Raw genomic sequence first — 20,857 nt, 5'->3', positions numbered from 1 at the left:
CCAGAAAAGAGATCTGGGATTTTTTGGCCAAATGATATACCACCACAGATCTTGCACATCAATATCAATTGCTTCGGACTGTCCTTAGCAAACGCTAACAAACTAATCAGTCGATAAGTGCATTTGTATCTGAGATGCAAAGTTACTGGGATTAACTCACATTGGCTGCACCTACCACTAAATGTCACGATGATGCAATCATAGCTGTGAATCACCAAAAGCATCTTCAACTAATGATTTTGCTAATGGCACTTCAAGATCGTTTTGAACCTGTAAGAGCATCTCTCTTGCACCGTTCTCCTCTCCCTACCTTGGAAAGCAGCAATAACTGAATTGATTTCTGAAGAAACAAGAATTGGGGCACCGACTTCTCCATCTAACGAGGTTATGGTTGTCTCTGGTTATAAAGGAAACAATAAGTCTTCTGGTTTCACACCACGCAACAACAATACAAATAAGAACTCAAGTGAATGCAACTATTGTCACCTCAAAGGCCACCGGTTGCTCGATTGCCCTCGCAAAATCTGCAAATTTTGTGAAAAGAAGAACCCGAAACACTATGGTTCAGACTGCATGCAAAACCCAAATCGCAACAAAAGCTTTGCCAGCTCTACTTCACATTCAGACTCCTTTCCAAATCCATCGATGATGGTACCAGGGGCTGCTTCAGTTACTCCAGATGATGTGATTGCCCTCATGAAGCAAGTTATGTGTGGATCATCGCATTCTATGGCTACATCCCAAGGTACATCATGGTTATTCGACTCTGAATGTTGTAATCACATGACACCAGACACCAACATATTTGCTACAAAATCGTCGAGTAAACCCTTATCTCATGTTACTACAGTTGATGGTACACAAGTACCTGTTCAACATAGTGGTTCTGTTTGTACTTCCCATCTATTATTACCAGACACCCTATGCATTCCTAAGCTTTCTATTAGCCTTATTTTTGTTGCTCAGTTATGTGACATGGGCCTTAATGTCAATTTTACTCCATCTGATTGTTGTGTGCAGGATCCAAGGATGAAGCAAATCTTTGGGATCGGTCGTAGGACGGGACAACTGTACGAGCTTGTCTACCTTCCCATACCCAAATCTTTTACCCCCACTTTGCTCTCAACCTTACCTTCAACAAATTTTCTTGATATTTGGCATTCTAGATTAGGTCATATTTCTTATGATAGACTCAAATTACTTATTTCTTCTAGTATTTTGGGAAATGTCAAAACCAAAACTTTACATTGTTTACCTTGCCAACTAGGGAAACAACATGCTTTACCCTTTTATCCAAATGAAATGAAATCAGTTGCACTCTTTGACTTAATTCATTCTGACGTATAGGGTCCCGCACCTATCCCAACAATGGGGGGAGCACGTTACTTCGTGACATTCATCGATGATCACACTCGATTTACATGGATATACCTAATGAAACAAAGATCAGAGTTGCCCCAAATTTACATCACTTTTGCTCGTATGATTCAAACTCAGTTCAATAAACCAATGAAAATTCTCAGAACAGACAATGCCATGGAATACAAAGAATCATCCTTACTAAATTTTCTTCACCAACAAGGCACTGTCTCTCAATATTCTTGTCCTGGCACGTCTCAACAAAATGGACGTGCTGAGAGAAAACATTGGCACATTCTAGATACCATTCACACCCTTCGTATATCCTCTCAATGCCCTGAACGCTTTTGGGGTGAAGCTGCACTCTTTGTAGTGTATACCATTAACCGCCACCCTACCCCAATTCTATAAAACAACTCACCATACTTCATACTTCATGGTACACTTCCTGCCTATGACCTCCTTAAGGTGTGGGGGTGTGCCTGTTTCGTTCTCCTTCAACCTCATGAACATACCAAACTTCAAACTCGCTCACGACTCTGTTGTTTCTTAGGTTATAGCCTTAAACATAAAGGTTATCGGTGTTGGGATCCTATATCCAATAGACTTCGAATCTCTCGCCATGTGTTTTGGGAACACACTATGTTCTCTACCCTTTCCAAATTTCGACAACCAACAGATCTGACTCCTCCCCTCTTCACTGATGCATCCATTCCCCTCACCCATGAGTCAGTAATTTCAAATCCTTCCCCTACTCACCCTTCCTCTCCTACCTCATCTGGTCCTGATCACCTTGAACAAACCGATATACCTGAACTTATTTTGAGCTCTCCTACATCACCTACACCTATTCCGTTGTCTACGAATGTTCCTGATACATCTGATTCCTCTGAAGATCCTGCTCTCGACGTGGCACTAGAAGTTACTGAACATCGCCGCTCCACACGAGTAAGGAATGTTCCTTCTCACCTTCATGATTATCAATGTTATAATATATTTTTCTCCACTCATACACCATCCTCTTACAAAGAGGCTTCCACTGATCCTCTTTGGCAACAAGCTATGAATGAGGAATTGCAGGCTTTAGATTGGGCCCAAACATGGGACATTGTTCCTCTTCCTCCCAACAAAGCTATAATTAGTTCCAAATGGGTATTCAAAGTCAAGACTAAATCTTATGGATCTGTTGATAGATAGAAAGCTAGACTCGTTTCTAAAGGTATTAATCAGGAATACGACATTGATTATGAAGAGACTTTTGCACCCGTTGGTCGCATTACCTCTGTTCGAACTCTTCTTGCTATTGCTGCTGTTCGGAAATGGAAACTCTTTCAGATGGATGTTAAGAACGCATTTCTTAATGGTGATTTATCTAAAGAAGTTTATATGAAACCCCCTCCCGGGGTACCACATCCTCCGCATCATGTTTGCAAACTATGTAAGGCTCTCTATGGTCTAAAACAAGCACCTAGAGCATGATTTGAAAAATTCAGTGTTACTGTTTGCTCATTGGGATTTATGTCTAGTCCCTATGATTTAGGTCTTTTCATGAAGACCACAGATGCGTGTACCATCATCTTGCTTTTATATGTTTATGATATGATCATTACTGGGAGTGCCTTACAGGGAATCATTCAACTCAAGTAATATCTTCAACAACACTTTGAAATGAAAGAGTTGGGCTTACTTCAATACTTTCTAGGGCTCGAAGTTCTTTCTCAGGACCAAGGAATCTATTTGAGTCAAGCCAAATATGCATCTGACCTTCTTTCTCAAGCTGGCCTTACCGATAGCAAGACTGCCTCAACACCTCTTGAACCAAACCTTTGTCTAACTTTGAACGATGGTTCACCTTTACCTGACCCTACCTTATATCTCTAGTTAGTGGGATGCTTGGTCTACCTGACTGTCACTCGTCCGTACATTGCTTATGCAGTTCATGTTGTTAGTCAATTTATCTCATCTCCATGCACCACTCACTATGCTGCCGTTCTAAGAATTCTTCGATACATAAAAGGGTCAATGTTTCGTGGCTTACATTTTTCATCAGCATTATCCTTAGAGCTTCGTGGGTACTCTGATGCTGATTGGGAGGGAGATGTTATTGATCGTCGCTCTACAACAGGTTATTGTTTCTTCCTTGGTTCCTCCCTTATCTCCTGGCATAGTAAGAAACAATCTCTGACATCTCGCTCCTCTACTGAATCTGAATATCGTGCTCTTGCTGACACCACCCAAGAACTCGTTTGGCTTCGGATGCTTCTATCCGATATGGGTGTCTCTCAATCATCCCTTACAGTTCTTTGGTGCGAGAACCGCAGTGCCATTCAGATAGCTCATAACGATGTCTTCCATGAACGTACCAAACACATAGAGATTGATTGTCATTTTGTTCGCCAACACGTTATTCGCAATATTGTTCGTCTTCTATCAATCACTACCACTGATCAGACAGTTGACATCTTAACCAAAGCTCTCCTTCCAGGTCGCTTTAATCTCCTACTCTCCAAACTCAATTTGGTCTCTCATCAACCTCCTTGAGTTTGAGGGGGGTGTTAACGTATATTCAGAATATATCTACTTTCCTTGTAGATGTATTGTAATTAGCCTTTTCCTAAGTTAGCTTCACTGTTTAGTTTATATACTTTAGTTTAGGTCTCATTGTAATATCACAAAATATATAATTCGATCTTTTATATATATATATCAAAAGCTTTCAAGTAAAATAGAAAAAACTCATAAAATAACATATATAGAAAAAAAATTAATTCAAAATAACATTTGACAAATTTAATGAGAGTGTAACAAGTGGCAAAAAAATATTCATTTATTACAGTGGATTTCAAATTTTAAATTTTAAATTTCTTATTATAATTACATTAAATTAACAACATTAGAATAAAAATTAAAATATAGTTAACACATATTATAAATTGATATAATTTCATTTATTGATTTTAACGGTTATAATTTTATATAACTAAAAAAATATCTTTTTAATTAATAATTTATTTAAACGAATTTACTTCAAATAATTTATTAATAATTTTGAGCTTTTGTTAATTAATTTTGTAATCGTGGTTCCAACGAGTTATAAACCGGTATGTGTGTGTATATATATATATATATATATATATATATATATATATATATATATATATATATATATATATATATATATATATATATATTCCCTCTAATAAATGAAGGTTTTTTTTGTCATTTGTCAAATTCTCAAGCGTTCCGCCACATGTCATTTTCTGGTTGCTTTGTATTAAATGAGAATAATTAATTATTTAATGTATTTACTCTATTAATTTTGAAAATAAAAATTATAAATGCTATATATACGTTTCTTTCCTATGATATAATAAATACGCATCCAATTTTGATTATGTCAACCCAAATTCTAAGCTAATTTACCATATAATTATCAAACACCAATTTCTTATATGGTATTACAATTTTACCATATAATTATCAAACACTAATTTCTCGACACATATTTATTGGCAGCTTTAAAGTCAAACTTTAACTAAAATCCAGAAGTCAATCTGTCTGGATCGAAAGTTATTTGAAGTTTAAGTGCAATATCTTTAATAGTTTTGATAGAAAAAGAATACATTACAATCCAAAACAAATTGAAAGTGACTCTCTATAATTTATAAATCCAATGTAATTCATTATAATCGATTTTGATTTAATACCATTTTTAGTTTTTTTTTTTCGCAATTAAAGTTTTATTTTAATCAAGCACTGTAGTTCACGGGTCTCACACCTAATATATATATATATATATATATATATATATATATATATATATATATATATATATATATATATATGGCAAAAGTGAATATATGACTGATAAGTATAAAACCAATAAAATAATATTGTTTCAATAGAAAGATCACTGGTATATTATTCCAATTTTTTCATATTGTGTTCCAATCCTATTTTATCTATTTCCTGATGCAACCCTACCGTATTTCGTTTGTATATGCGTACTCTATAAACCTTCACGTATGTATATCTATATGGTGTTTCAGTGAGTCTTGCATAAGACCATCCACAGCGGGTCTTTCAAAACTTCTTGCAATGCCACATTTACAAATTTGAAAGCCACCTATGTTTAGTCCTTTCTAATCTTGAAAGGATTGCAAGCATTAATGAGCACAACTATTCATTTTTGTTTATACATTGTATTTAAATAAGTAACTTTATTTACCATATTATACTATATTTCTATAATTTATCTCATTTTTTGTATTTAAAAATTAAAATATTAAAACTAATTTCTATATTATAATCTACAAACAAATAAAAAGACAATAAACAAGATATACTTTGACGTCTAAGCTATTTAAATTTATAATTAGTTAAACTATTTAAATTTTTAATAATTAAATTTATGTTTATTTATTATTGAGTAAAAATTAATATTTAATATATATATATATATATATATATATATATATATATATATATATATATATATATATATATATATATATATATATATATAAAGTAATTGTTGATGTGGTAGTGGGGACCACTTTCGAAAGATGAGTGTTATTGCACTGATGTCAGTAGTCAATGCAAAACTGATGTGACACAATTGAAAGATTAATGATATTGTACTGATGTGGATGACCTAATGGTTTTTTTCATTAATAATAATGCCCTCGAGTTTATAATCAAGAGTGAGATTGTCGTTGGTTCTTTTAATCCATTAGTTTTTAATCACTATAAGATTTCTTTATTCATTTTCCACAATGGGTTCAAGGAGTAGCAACTGTTGGTGAAATATCATGATATACTTTCAGTTTGAAAAATTAAATTTATAAACTTAAATTAAAATGATTAACAAACAAAATTTCAAATAAAAGATGCATGAAAAAAAAGATTTGATTCATTTGAGTTAAAACTATATATTTTTGTGGTTCTATACCTAACATTAGGTACATAACAGCCACATATTCTCTGTGCCTTATATATATATATATATATATATATATATATATATATATATATATATATATATATATATATATATATATATATATATATATATATATATATATATATATATACTAGCTGTTTACCCGCACCAAGCGACGAGTTTGAATAATTTTTTAGAAATTAGTTTCTAGAAGCGATTATTTCTTTTGCGCAAATAGTTATTATATCTAAACAATTATTAATAAGAATCATACAACCAAAAACAAAATCATGAAAAAGAAAAAAATGAAGAGTTGTGATAATTAGTTTTCATTTCTTTTAGAAACGTATTGTATATAGCATACATGCAGTGTGATTGTATAAGCATAAACCAACTTGGTAACTATATGTAACCATTTAATAATCGTTTTTTATTTGTAATTTTTGGACTTTATTGAGCAACTGAAGTTCAATGCGTATTTCTTTAAGTTCATTACTTATCTATAAACAATGTCATATAAAGTTGGTCACATTAAAAAAAATAAAAATTTATTTGATTATTAATTAAACAAAATGATCATGAAACCTTATCTTTTTCATATATAAAGCTTGAAGAAAAACATTATTATTTATACTTCATAGTAATTCTAATTATCTTTAAATTGGTTTGTTATAAGATTATCAATCAAAAATGACAAGACTACCGAAGTATATAAAAGAAATAAAAAACGGATTTAAAACAATTTTAAATTGTTTAATGGTTACAACCATTTAGATTTACCTGAAAACAAAGATTCAAACATTTTTGAAAAAATACAATTTTTAAAACAATTTTTTAACGCCAATTTATATATAAAAAAACACAAGAATAATACAAGCGTAAACAATGAACTAAAAAAATCATGATTCGTTTGTATAAGAATCAAATTGGAAAAACAATCTATATTTTATCAAAATTCCATTATAAATTTAATCAATTAATAAACAATCATTTTTGAATTGAACACTACAAGTGATAAACACCTAATTTGCATTTTTTTTTAAATTAAAGTTTGTCTTGAAAAAATCTAATTGCCCATAGTAGTAATGGTTTTGGAGTAAACCACTCATTTATGAATTGCTTGAATTTTCAAGTAAATTACCCAATAAATTTAATTTATACTTGGATATCCCACCATGAGAAATCAATAAAAATCTTCCATAATATTTGAACAAATATTCAAATGAAATCCAATAAGTTTAATCAAGGAAACAATAACTTGCCACTCCATAAACAATAAGGTGGAGCCAAAAATCATCACTCACATATAAGATTATAACCTTTACGGAAGAAAATTCATACTCATATAGCTAAAATCATAGAACGGGCTAAGCATAAGCTTTAGTTTGTTGATAGACATTTTGACAAAGTAATTATACCATCGAGAGTCAATATTCAATGCATGATGAAATGTATTTGCAAGTAGATTTCCTTATTTGACAGCTACAATCACTTTATTATTAGGTTTAACATATACAAACCAACACTTCAACATCGGGTCCCTTAGTAAAATAAAAAGCATCTTTAATAGTCAATAACTCCAATTTTTACGGGTAAATATGTCCATAACTACCAATCAACGACAAGTCTCAATAGCAAGTCTCCAAGAATCGAGCATGGATGCAACATCAGAATACAAAGTCGAAATTTCCCACTCCAAGGGAAATTTAGAAGCATGGGTAAGGAAAAAGCCACCACCCCTCCGTAGATTTAAATAACAATCTAATTTAATTAGAAAAGGGTTTCTAACTTTTCTATAATAGCAAAACATTCTAGGTCTAAAAATAATTTATCCATCATACATGAAATTTGTCCAAGCTTAATGTATAAACATGAAAGTAGCAAACAATCTACTTTGAATAATATGAAATTGATTTGTATAGGTCTGATTGTTATTATTTTTTGCAAACCTTTTAAACTTGGCCCACTTACTTAAAACTTCTAGTCCTTGTTTTTTTGAGCAACCGTGAAGTATTTCGATTTGTTTAAGTAGACCTATTTGTGAGTCTTACATTCCTTTTTTGTTTGATCAAGATTTTGGTCTTGGTTTGTTCGAGTATCTGCCCCGTTTGGTGACACAGGTGACATCTTTTTTTTGAAAAACATATAAAACATTTTAACAATTTTTATATCATTCAAACATGTTTTTTGGGATTTAGCTACAACTGAAAATTGCAATATAAGAGAACAGAAGAGCGAGAGATGGTAAAGAAATGAACCTTTTATGTAATAGTATTCTAAATCCAGAATCTAGGGATTTCTCCACTGCTGAAACTCTGAAGATCCATCCTCCTTAACCATCTGTAAAAATCAAGATGAACCTCCTCCCTCCTCAACCATGTTCCAAGTATATGATCTTAATATTGACATCCTGAAATCGACATAAAGAAACATGAATAACATCCTTATCAGTGTACATAATATGTTATTTTGTCCATGTTATACTTTAATCCGTCCAATATGTATGTTCAAACCTCATACATGAATAGCATGATTGTGCTGAGCACTTTTGACCACTACATGCATATGCATCTTGATCACTAACCCCCCATAAAACATAGTCCACCTGTTAGTAACAATATAATTAAAACATACATATTTACTCCATATTATACTTCAAAAATATTCCAAATCTTATAGTTTAGTGCATAAACTAATAAACCTCATGAACAACAGGCCCATGCATCTTCCAATCTAATTCCACCAATTAAGTCATAAGCCAACTTATCTGATACTCTTTAGATACCTGTAAATATTGTTAGTTGTGGATTTGCCTTTATAATTGATTCACAATAGTTATATAAAAGTATTAGTCATTAGCATCATGAGTACTTTCTTTCGTTTCATCCCATCATCGCATTACCCTTATCCACCTAAAATGTCAATCGAAATAAACATATTTTTTCACAAATAAGCCTCAGATGTAAGCAAGAAAACACACATTCAAATCAAAACATAGCTAACTATTTGACATGAACGATTAAGATAACCTCATAATCTCTAAAAGTTACTCAATCTTTAAAATTGAATTTTATATAGTGTATAAGCAAAAAAAAAAAAAAACATGTGAAATATAAAAATCATGCAAAATTGAAGCTCTTTCTTCCAGAATGCTGCAGCAACCAACCTGAAATACAACCTTAAGAACAACAATTAGCACTTCTTGCACAAGAAATCTAGAGATGAATGAAAACATATTCGTAAGAATTCGACCACTGGCGATTGGGAAGCAGCAACATGTAACACCCATAAAGTTTACGCCAAATTTAAACTTTTAATACTAACAAAAGAGTCAAGTAGTAATTGTTTTTACAAAACATTTCCAATTCATTTATCATCAGAGTATCCCAAAATAGATCATGAGGATGAGGAACGTTACGGTCACGCCTTCGCTTTCCCTCGCTCTCCTCACGTACCAGAAACAATAAATTGAAAACTGTAAGCCCGAGGGCTTAGTGAGCTACCCCCAAAATACCAATACCACGCTGGCAGAAACCATAGCCATAACGATCAATCAAACAACATACATACTGGGCCATCGGCCGGATTGGTCCGCCCTACGGGGCCTACAGTCTATCTGAATCTATCATGAGCCTTCGGCATGACTGGTCCGCCGCGTGGGCCTACAGTCTCCCCGAACCGCTCAGAGGGTGTGTTGGCCATCAACACAAAGCAGGACCGCCTCAATCCAACCAACAAGCAACTAACCATGTACGCATACTATCATATACTGGCACATACACATAGCAAACATATCTATCTCATTTACCATCAATCATAGAGTTTCACTCGTAAATAGAGCATCGACCTAACAGGTCACTAACATACCAATCCTTACGGATCATAAAAGCATAACATACTATCTATCCTGATTTCGATCTAACAGATCAGAATCACATGTAGCATACCACGACAACCGATCTAACCGATCTCTGGCATAACAACCATCCTAAATAGGATGAATTCTAACATAGCAATAACATAACACCCATCCTAAACCAGGATGAAATCTAACATGGCAATAACAAGGCAACCATCCTAAACCAGGACATAAATCATAAAGGGCCGGACTTGGTGCCGTAGACCCTATCGATATAGTGAGGATAACTCACCTCGCAGATGTCGATTCGAAATGCAAAATCCAACTATCGGATCCCTTGACACCGGCTCCACCACCTATAACCATATCACAATATACTCATAAATTCTTACTCTTATGAGACACCCCATAACCTCTTAGTAATTCCTGATCAAGGTCAAAATCCTTAGTCAAGGTCAACAGTCCATGTTGACCTCAACTCGCCGTGTACACTCGGCCACTCACCGAGTCCATGGAGCACATTCCAACTCGCCGAGTCATCGGAGTGACTCGTCGAGTTCCTTCGAATCCTGATCAATCCTCAAGGCCACCCGTCGAGTTTCCTCCTTGCAACTCGACGAGTACACACGCATGTATATCCTAGGGAAAAGCCATCCGACTCGTCGAGTTGTTCTTCAACTTGTCGAGTTTTATGGTGATCTTCATCGGACTCGCCGAGTTGTTCATCCAACTCGCCGAGTTCAATGACCATCTTCATGTGACTCGCCGAGTCATCCTTGTGACTCGCCGAGTCCATCCAGTCCTCTTTCCATACATACTTGTTTTGAGCCATGCAGCGGCTCCAAGTCACAGATCCAAGCTTCTAGGGCATATTTACCACGTAAAGTTGCAAACTTTATGTGCATGCATGGTTATAAAGGCTCCAAATGTCCATTTTATGTTCTTAATGGAGCTTCTAGTCCAAGAGGGACTTCAACCACAACAAATACATCAACTTTATGACTCTAGCATCCAAGGCGGGTCCAGATCTGAAGTTACAACTTCAGATCTAGCCCATAGCTCATCATCCCAACTTGAAAATCCATAAAAATCCCTAAAACTCAACAAAAGGGAAGAAAAGGAAGTAAGAATGGAAATTCGATACCTTTAAAAGATGCTAGTTGAGGCAAAACCCGCTTCCCACTCCTTTCTTGCTTCAATTTCCTTTGCACTCTTAGCGTCCTTCCTCCAAGATCCTCTTTTCCAAGCTTCAAACCCACACCAAGGCACACACACACAAATTAGGGTTTTAAGGGCTCTCAAAGACTGTAAGGAGGCCCAAAGGAGGCTGAGGATCCTTTAAATAGGGGTGAAAACCCCGGGATTTAGGGTTTCATATGCCAACTCCTACTCGCCGAGTCCTAATAGTGGACTCGACGAGTAGGTCACTAAACACGTGTTCTCACCCCACTGCTACTCGACGAGTAGGTCGACCAACTCGTCGAGTAGAGCTTCATCCAGAAAATTCTTAATTAATTAATACCTGAGGATCGGGGCGTCACACAACAACTCATACGATAATTGTGAATGTGTGTGTGATGGTGGTATAGATACTTACTTCATTGTTTAGATAAAATAAAATCATTTTTTTCCGGTGACTTCATTTCATGAAGCTGCATAGGGTTGAGATCAGCGTGTTCTGTATCGGAGGTGACCGCAAAAATAAAACCCCAAATCGCTGACCATGAGTGAGAAGAGAAGGTTGTGTCGAGTCCAGATCCATCGATAGGGTTTGGGATGACGTTGGATGGTGGAGATGGTGGTGACGGCTAGGGTTTCTAAGAATCTCAAGAAAATCAAGCGACGTGGTTCTTTTATTACAAAAAATATGGGTGGCTAAAGGTTGTTTTATAAAGCATTCTGACTTGACCGATTCAATTGGCTGAAGATGAGGAATACCCATTCATCTGACCAGTTCAATTTGAAGATAAGAATGGGAGACATATTCAAAATCTACTTAATTCCATAAATTGTTGACCAGATAAGATTCAGTATTTCTTAATGGAGAGACTGATTGTTGACCAGATAAGATTCATTTTGACTTATTCAATTTGAAGATGAGATCGGGAGACCAGTTCAAGGAACAAATTCGAAATAAGTCTTCAGTTTGACCGATTCTTTAATGAACTGAGTCAAAGACTTCCAAAGATAACTTTAATGCATAAAAGTCATTGTACAATATGTTTTAAGGGTTATACCTCTTAAAATTCAACAATACATGATAAATGCTTTTTAAGGTATAAAGATATATATACGACCTGGGCTTAAACAAAATGAGCAACGATTGAATTGGTTTCAAATCGATGGATTGATGAATAGTATGAAATTAAAATTTGAGCTTAAGGTTTATGAATCAAATGAATAGAAGGATTGATTTGGCTCGGAAGATTAAACGAGAATGAAATTGATTTCAAATTTTGATCAAACATATACCATTCATCATTGGATCTTTAAAAACAAGGTATCCATCTCAAAATGAATTTTTTGGAATCCATTTGTGAATTTGAGAAACATTCTTGATAAACCATTGCAATACTCGAATCGATCGTTGAAGATCTTGGTTCCTTGGTTGGAATTAGAAAATCTCCAATTTGCACATTATACCACCCATGATGCACATTGTACCATCCATGGAACTTGTTCTCACTTCTCCAATATCTAACTTCATCTTCATAACAAATTTGAGAATCTTCAACAATTTTGGGTTTGGAATTCGATTCCATAACGAAATTTGTTGATTTTTTCTTTACAACCCAAATTTTCTTCATTGATTTCGGCTTCAAAACGACAATTAAAGAATTTTGTTTTGAAATCCAAATTTTCTTATTTTTTGTCTTATTTTTGTTCTTCATCTTTTTAGATCTTGAAGATTTGAATTCAAGAACAACTTCATTCTTCATAACTTCAACTTTGCATTTTTTAATCAAATATTTTGGAGTTTGATACATTTGAACACCTTGGATTGAAGGCATTCTATATGGCACCATTTTTTCAAACGAATTACAAGAGTAAAAACAATCATCGGTTTGAACTCCAATCGAAGAAAAGACTTTTACAAATTCCTAAGAATCACATTGAATTCCCTTGTCTTGAACTCCAAGAACATCATGAACATGATTTACTTCTTTAAGAACATCTTTAACAAATTCAAGAGCACGATGATCATTTGGATCTTCAATTAGCAAAACATACTCCTTTTTGAACAATTCTCTTTCCTTTTCTTCTTTTTTGTTACCACACCAAGATAACATACTCATGGAAATTTCAACTAAACATTCAATCTTACAAAGAGATTGATATATCAATTTTCTAAAATCATCTTTCTTATTTCCATAAGAGATTAAAGAATTCCATGTAATAAACCCGACTTTCAACATTAATCCATAAAATTACATCTCATTAACTTTGTACTTGACATCTTTAATTATCTGTAACATCCCGAAATATCAAGAGCAGAGTTGAAGGGCTAAAAGAGTAAATTGGGAAAGAGTGACTCGGCGAGTCCATGGATGGACTCGGCGAGTAGAGTCGCGATTTAGTCGCGTGTTAAGTAGCCGACTCGGCGAGTCAATGAGATGGACTCGGCGAGTAGGCACTGAGTGGAGAAAACCCTAATTCTCGGGGTTGAGCCCTATATAAAGAACATTATGTTTCCTTCTCAGCCTCTTTATCACCCCTTGAGTCCCAGAAACCCTAATTTCGTGGAGGAACCCTATTGTTGAGCAAATTGGAGCTTGGAGAGGTGGTTGTTAAAGAGATCTTAGAGAAGAAGAGGCTTGGAGCAAGGGGCTTTGCTTGGAATTGAGTTTCATTGCAGTTGGGGCGTTCTTCTGAGGTAATATCTCGTTTTTGAGCTGCTATTTCCTAGATGCATCGTTTTAGGGGTACTAGAGATCATATCTTTGGATGTATTGGAGTTTAGAGGTTAGATCTGAGGTTGCTACCTCAGATCTGGAATGGAGAAGGGTTGGAATGCATGAAAGTCCCTGTTTTTGAGTGGTTGATGGAGCTATTTTGTCCCAAACCTTAGCCCTAATGTGAAATTGCATAGATCTCTTTGGATTCACGTAAAGTTTGCCACTTTACGTGATGGATGAGTTGTAGGAGGCTAGATCTTTGTTTTGGATCAATTGCATGGCCTGGAATGCTTCTGTATGGGTTCAGACCGGTGATACTCGGCGAGTCACATGGGTGGACTCGACGAGTTGCTTGAAGATGAGCTGGAACTCGACGAGTTGGAAGAACAACTCGGCGAGTTGGATGAAGATGGCCTGGAACTCGGCGAGTTGTATGAACAACTCGGCGAGTAGGTTGAAGATAGCCTTAGACTCGGCGAGTCTTGTCGAGGAGTCCCGATATTTTCTGGTTGAGTCGAGAATCGGCGAGTCAAGGGATGACTCGGTGAGTTGTGTGCGAGTGGACTCAGAGTTGTGGAATTTGGCGAGTCTCGGGCTGACTCGGTGAGTTGAGTCGTGGACTGGGGAAGTTCTAAGCATGGGGAGTCGACGAGTCGACGGGTTGACTCGGCGAGCAGGGTCAACCAGGAGGGTTGACTTTGACTGAGGACTTTGAATTTGACCAGGAGTTGACCGTTGACTTTTAGGGCTTGGTCAGTGATGTGGCCTTTGGGCCAAGAGAGGGGTAAATAGTCTTTTACCCTTAAGAGGGTGCCATGAGAGGGTTGATTCTAGTCTCGAGAGTTATATTCATGAGAGTATATGCCTTACGTGTTAGGCGGTGGCGAGTTCGAGATTCAAGTGTGGGGATATCTGCTTTCTGCTTGCCAGGTGAGTCTTCTCACTATACTTTACCTTGAGTAGGTAACCAGAGTTATGTGACAGTATTTGTATGCTATGTTTGATATATGTTGTACTGCATTATTTCTATGTGATTTATGCTGTGCATGTTTTCAGAGTTGGAACCGGAGGGTTCCTAGAGTTAGAACCGGAAGGTTCACGGAGTTAGAACCAGAGGGTTAACAGAGCAGGGTCCACGGACCCACAGAGTTATAGCCTCGAGTGGCTAATATGTGTTATGGGTGGTATTTTGGGGAACTCACTAAGCTTCGTGCTTACAGTGTTTTGTTTTATGTTGTGTTGCAGGTTTCTTTCAGGATCACGGGACGGCACCGACTTGATTGTACACACCAGAGAAAGAGTCATGTTTTGAGGATCCTGGTTTTCTATACATGTGAAAATGGAGTCATGTTTTGTAATTCGATTATGAATGAGAATTTAAACAAGTGTTTCTAAGAATTAAACGATTATTTTAAAATGAAAAATTTGTTTGAAATTTTCGGTGTTACATTATCACGATCCAAGAATCATAATCCAAACATGTTGTCATATGTGAATCAAGATCAAAGAACAATGCGATTTCTAGAACAAAAAATACTCTAAAAAATGAAGCACTTGCACCAATTTTTGATTCACCAAATCATGTTGTCATCATGCATCAAATTCTTGAATGCTTTAAGCACAATTCAAAAACACCCGCTCTAATACCAATTGTAATGACTCGATTATGATGACGTATGCAGAATTGTAATGATAAAGTGAACCTAAAGCAATATTGAAGGACACACAATGTAAATAATCTCGGTTTGATCTCCATTAGAATAGAAATAGTTTACAAAGGGGATATTGGAATGGTTTCTCTATCTAAACTAAATATCACATAATGATTCTTACATAAAATGGGAGCCACTAACGTCCTATTTATAAGAAAGGCTAAACCCATTACACATCACAAGAGGGTAAGACATATATAAGGAGAACTTTTCACCCTAACAATGTGTAATTTGTTAATGTTCGTTACTATAGACCTCCGTCCTTACCCTATTTATAGGGAACTTCACACATACAAAAATACGAGGGCTTAAGCATACATATTGATAGTAGAAAGCGCCTTGTAAATACATAAGATAATGAAAGACTTAACTTTTTTTATTTACATACATGAAACCTTAAGATATATATTTCGACTACTCACTATAACTTTCGACCGTAAAAGCTCACAAAGTATGGTTTCATTAGAAATGAATATGAATGTTTTTGTTTATATGAAAACTAGTAGGAGCTCGGTGACCATCTTGGTCGTATATGTGAACCATATATCATGGGAAATCATATTCCAACCTTATGAGGTGTAAAATCTTGGCTTGGAAAGTACTTCTCAATGGAAGATTTAGGTGAGGCTTAATATATTTTTGGAATCAAAATCTATAGAGATAGATCGAAACGATTAATAAGTTAAAGCCAAGTTACTTATATTGATAAAGTCTTGAAATCGTTCAAGATGGAAAACTCTAAGAGAGGATTTGTACCTATGGTGTATGGCACAATACTAAGTTCATCCCAATTTCCTAGTACACAGGCTGAGGTGGACAAGATGAAAGATGTTTCATCTGCTTTCATAGTTGGATCCATCATGTATACCATGAATTATACAGGACCTAATCTTACCTATGCTATGAACATGACATACAAGTACCAAAAAAATCCAGGGGAGAGTCATTGGATAGTTGTGAAGAGGATCCTTAAATACTTACGTAGAACTATAGATATGTTCCTCGTCTATGGAGGCGTGAAACAAAGCTTAGGTGTAAAATGCTACATAGATGCTTCCCTTACAATATATCATGATTATTGTAATTCGCAATCAGGATATGTGTTCATTGTCAATGGGGGTGCAGTTTCTTCGTAAAGCTCCAAGCAAAGTGTTGTTGCACAATCTCACTATAGAGTCAAAATACATTGTTGCTTCAGAAGCTGCACAAGAGGCTCTAAGTAGAGTATTGTTGCACACTCCACTTTGAAAAAAGAACCCCGGTAACATAAGAAAAGCAGGCATATAAGCTGAATAGTCAGCTTCATTAGGTATAAATTTGAAGATGGTGAAATTAGTATTCACAAAGTTCACACTGATCAAAATTTGGAGGACCCTTTCACGAAGGCCCTTCCTTAAGAAAATTTTGAAGGACATGATCAAAGGATTGAACCTCACTATCCTAGTTATTGGATTTGATCTATGTATTAGTATTGAGTATAGGAACATTTATTAGCATAATCTATTGTAATTACTATGATATATATGGCATTTGACCCTTTCATTAAATATTTGTTGAGTTCTTATTAACATGTTTAATCCTTGAGTAAACTTATTCACACTATAATCCATAGTCAGTTGTTATTATGGGAACAATAATTAAGTAAGACTAATTTGAATTGGAATTGTAGAAAAAGTGTTGTAACCAGTTTCATAGGTACTTGATAAAGAACAAGTATTGGATTAACCTGCTCAAGATCACTTCATGGATTGACCTTAGATACATATATTGGTCTTGAGTATGGGGAGTGTTGTGCTTTGATATAGTCAAATGTTGTTTTTTAACCAGGCAGTTATAAAAGCTATTATCATTTTTTATATAAACCATGGAAAAGGTGTATGTAGTCAAGATGGTATTTGTTCCTCATATTCATTGAGAGTTCGATATCTAAGGACTGATGCAAAGTTGAACACTTATATGATACTGACTGCGTTTTATTTCTCATGTTCAACATGAAGTTTGTAGTAAAGGGATAACTGATAAACTTACCTTATATACCAATTGTAGCCTTGGGCTTTGGGACTTCGGTGTTGATAGAATGACACAAAGTTGTATATTGATGGAGGCAGTGAAATGTTGTTAGACATTCACCATTGTCTATATCAATCTAATATGTGTCTTGTGCAAGGTGGAGATTGAAAGATGTAATACCCTCAATAGTCATATTAAAATGATATTACTAATTAACATATGATACAAAGGGTCACACTAACATCAACTTGATACAATTAATTATTTATTAGAAATTGATTTTAATAAATATTCACAAGCTCTTATAATAAAAAGAGAAAAATATTTATTTCAAGGAATAACTATTTTTACCAATTACAAGTAACACATTATTTCATATAATATGAATTAATAAGTCATGTACAAAATCTAGGACTAGTTAAATCTTTTTGTCTTTTACCCAAAGACAAAGTTTATATTTTATAAACTTTGAGTTTATAAAAAATAAACATGTCTTCTCTTACTCTAGCAAATGGCCGAAAGTATGGAGGATGTAGAGAGTCATGGGTTTCCAATTTGTTTGATAAAAAGAAATATGTATGGGTGCTTGCATGGGGACAAGGTTGTCTAAAGGTCTTAATTGTTAAGGATATTTAGAAAAAGATAACACTTAAAGTTGCTAGAGACTTGGATTTTTGACCACTCTCTTGCAAGAAAAAGCCGAGACACTTAGTCTCTTTTCTCTCATATTCTCTAGTCTTGAACATGATTATTTATTTGTGTACACTCTCTTGGAACAAATACATGGGTATTTGACTCCAAGATTAAGAGTATCAAAGAACTAGCATTCTCTTAAAGTTGATCAATTGTTGGTGTTTCAAAGTTCATCCATCTCCATCAACTTCCAAGCCTCCCTTAGAAGACCCAAGTTCTTCAACGGTTGTTGTTTCTTCTTCCTTCTATGGTTGTGTTTTTATCTTTCCATTACTTCCAAGAAGATCCTTGATAGGTTTGATTTGTCATTAAGTTCTAAAATTTAAAGACATTTTTATAATATTATAATTTTTTGGAAACTATTTTTGAACTAAAACCCAACATAAAGAATGATGAAATCTGACTTCATATGAAGAAGTTATGCTTCTTCGAATTTTCACGATTAAACATGCACGCTTTAGCATATCATAAAAGGTGAATTTTAGATAGATTTCTTATAAGACTAAGCAATCTAAACAAAATTCGTAGTAATCATAAAACCAAGAGTGCGCATATATAGAATGTCCAAACTTGACTTCGTGAGAGGAAGTTATGATTTTTAGAAGTTTTAGCACAACAATATGCGACACAAAAATCGAAATTGAAGTAATCGGTCAATTGTGAGGAAAAACAATCTAAAATGAGAGTTAAAGATCTCGTTAATACCTATATGTTAAATCGTTAGTATGCCTCATTCACGATGCCCATGATTTAAAAAGGGTATAAGGAAATGGCCTATAAAATGACCACTGAATGGGTGTCCTTTTTCACCCGCCGTTCTCCTTCGTGATGGAGGATTGTTAGTAGAACGGGTTCAATAGGATATAAACTCATTAAAAGTATAATGCTATAAAGTAGTAGAACCTTTTTTTAAATTACCCACTCTAGTTACTTTAAGAAAAATGTGAATGTATATGTTAATCCATGAAAACGCATATGAATCTTTATAAGTCGTTAGTGGAGCATGTGTGGTTAACCAGCACACTAATTAGGGACTATATAGTTGAAATGACGACACAACTCAAAAATTATCATTAATTTATGGAGCGTGTATGGTTTACCAGCACATTAATTTGAGACGGTAAAAGACATTGAGGTCGTTAATCAGGGTTGCATTGTTATTCATATCTTTTTTGTGATCCTCGGTATCCCAGTCACAAATTGAAGAGCATAATCGTGATTAAATATGACATTGATAAGATTAAATGAATATAAAATGATCTTGGAAATTCATATAGATTGAAATAGGTAAAATGCATTACCTACCTTAAATGAATTGCTGATTAGATTATTGCATTCCTTTTCTTAATTTGGAATTGCGTTATTGGATCCTATCATTGAACATTAATTTGGGTTAAAATATCAACTATTTAGTCAACTAACCAAAATATTGTATTTGTTTTTCATACATAAATATTTTCAACTGGTGAAGTTCCTCCTCATCTACCTACTACATCGAACCATAACTTCAGTATACTATATGTCCTTGTTAAGGACAATCTTCTCGGTTTAAACTACATGGACTGGATGAGAAATCAGTAGATGATGCTTCGCTTTGAAAACAAAGAGTATGTTCTTACTACTCCAATTCCAGAAATAAACAAAGAAACTGCAACTCCTGAGGAGATTGTTGATTATGATCAACACATGGATGATGCCATGAAGGTCTCTTGCGTTATGATTGTAACTATAGCACCTGAGCTCCAAAATACTTATAAGGATTACTCGCCATCGGAACTTCACACAACCTAGTCTCAAATGTTCCACAAGAAGGTAAGAAAAGAGCGTTATGAAGTAGTCCAATCCCTTATGGCATCCAAACTGAAATAAGGGGAATATATGTGTTCTTATGTGTAGAAAATGCAAAGGTATATTGAAAGATTGGAAAAGCTAAGTATGAAATTTGATAAGGACCTTGCCATCTAAATGGTCCTTAACACTCTGCCTAGTAGTTAGAATCAGTTCTTATTGATCTACCACAACAATCGACTACCACAATTTTCCTGCCCACCATTTTCTCATAGCTCGCTAATCCCCCTCTCTTGTTTTTCTTTCTTCTCACTTGTTATCTCTCTCTTGTTGATGTAAGTAGTAGCCCACTCAAATGACCATTTTTTGTCCTTCTTGTCATTCATGTCATAACCCAAGATAGGGTGTGAAGTCTTTAAAGTTGTAAGCCGAACCATGAGGAAATGATGTGAAGGTTAAAGCTAGTCGATGTATCCCATATCTATCTCGATCAATTCCATATTCCTTCGCTTGAATTTTTATTTTCTTCTTCTAATCAACAACGTAGTATCCCATGTACAAAATGGGGTCGTTCTTGAAGAGTTTCATGGTAACCTAA

This window comes from Lactuca serriola, chromosome 4 (genome assembly GCF_051521515.1).
Source record: "Lactuca serriola cultivar US96UC23 chromosome 4, Lser_US96UC23_V15, whole genome shotgun sequence".
Taxonomy (NCBI): Eukaryota; Viridiplantae; Streptophyta; class Magnoliopsida; order Asterales; family Asteraceae; genus Lactuca; species Lactuca serriola.
This window is presented reverse-complemented; position numbering follows the sequence as displayed.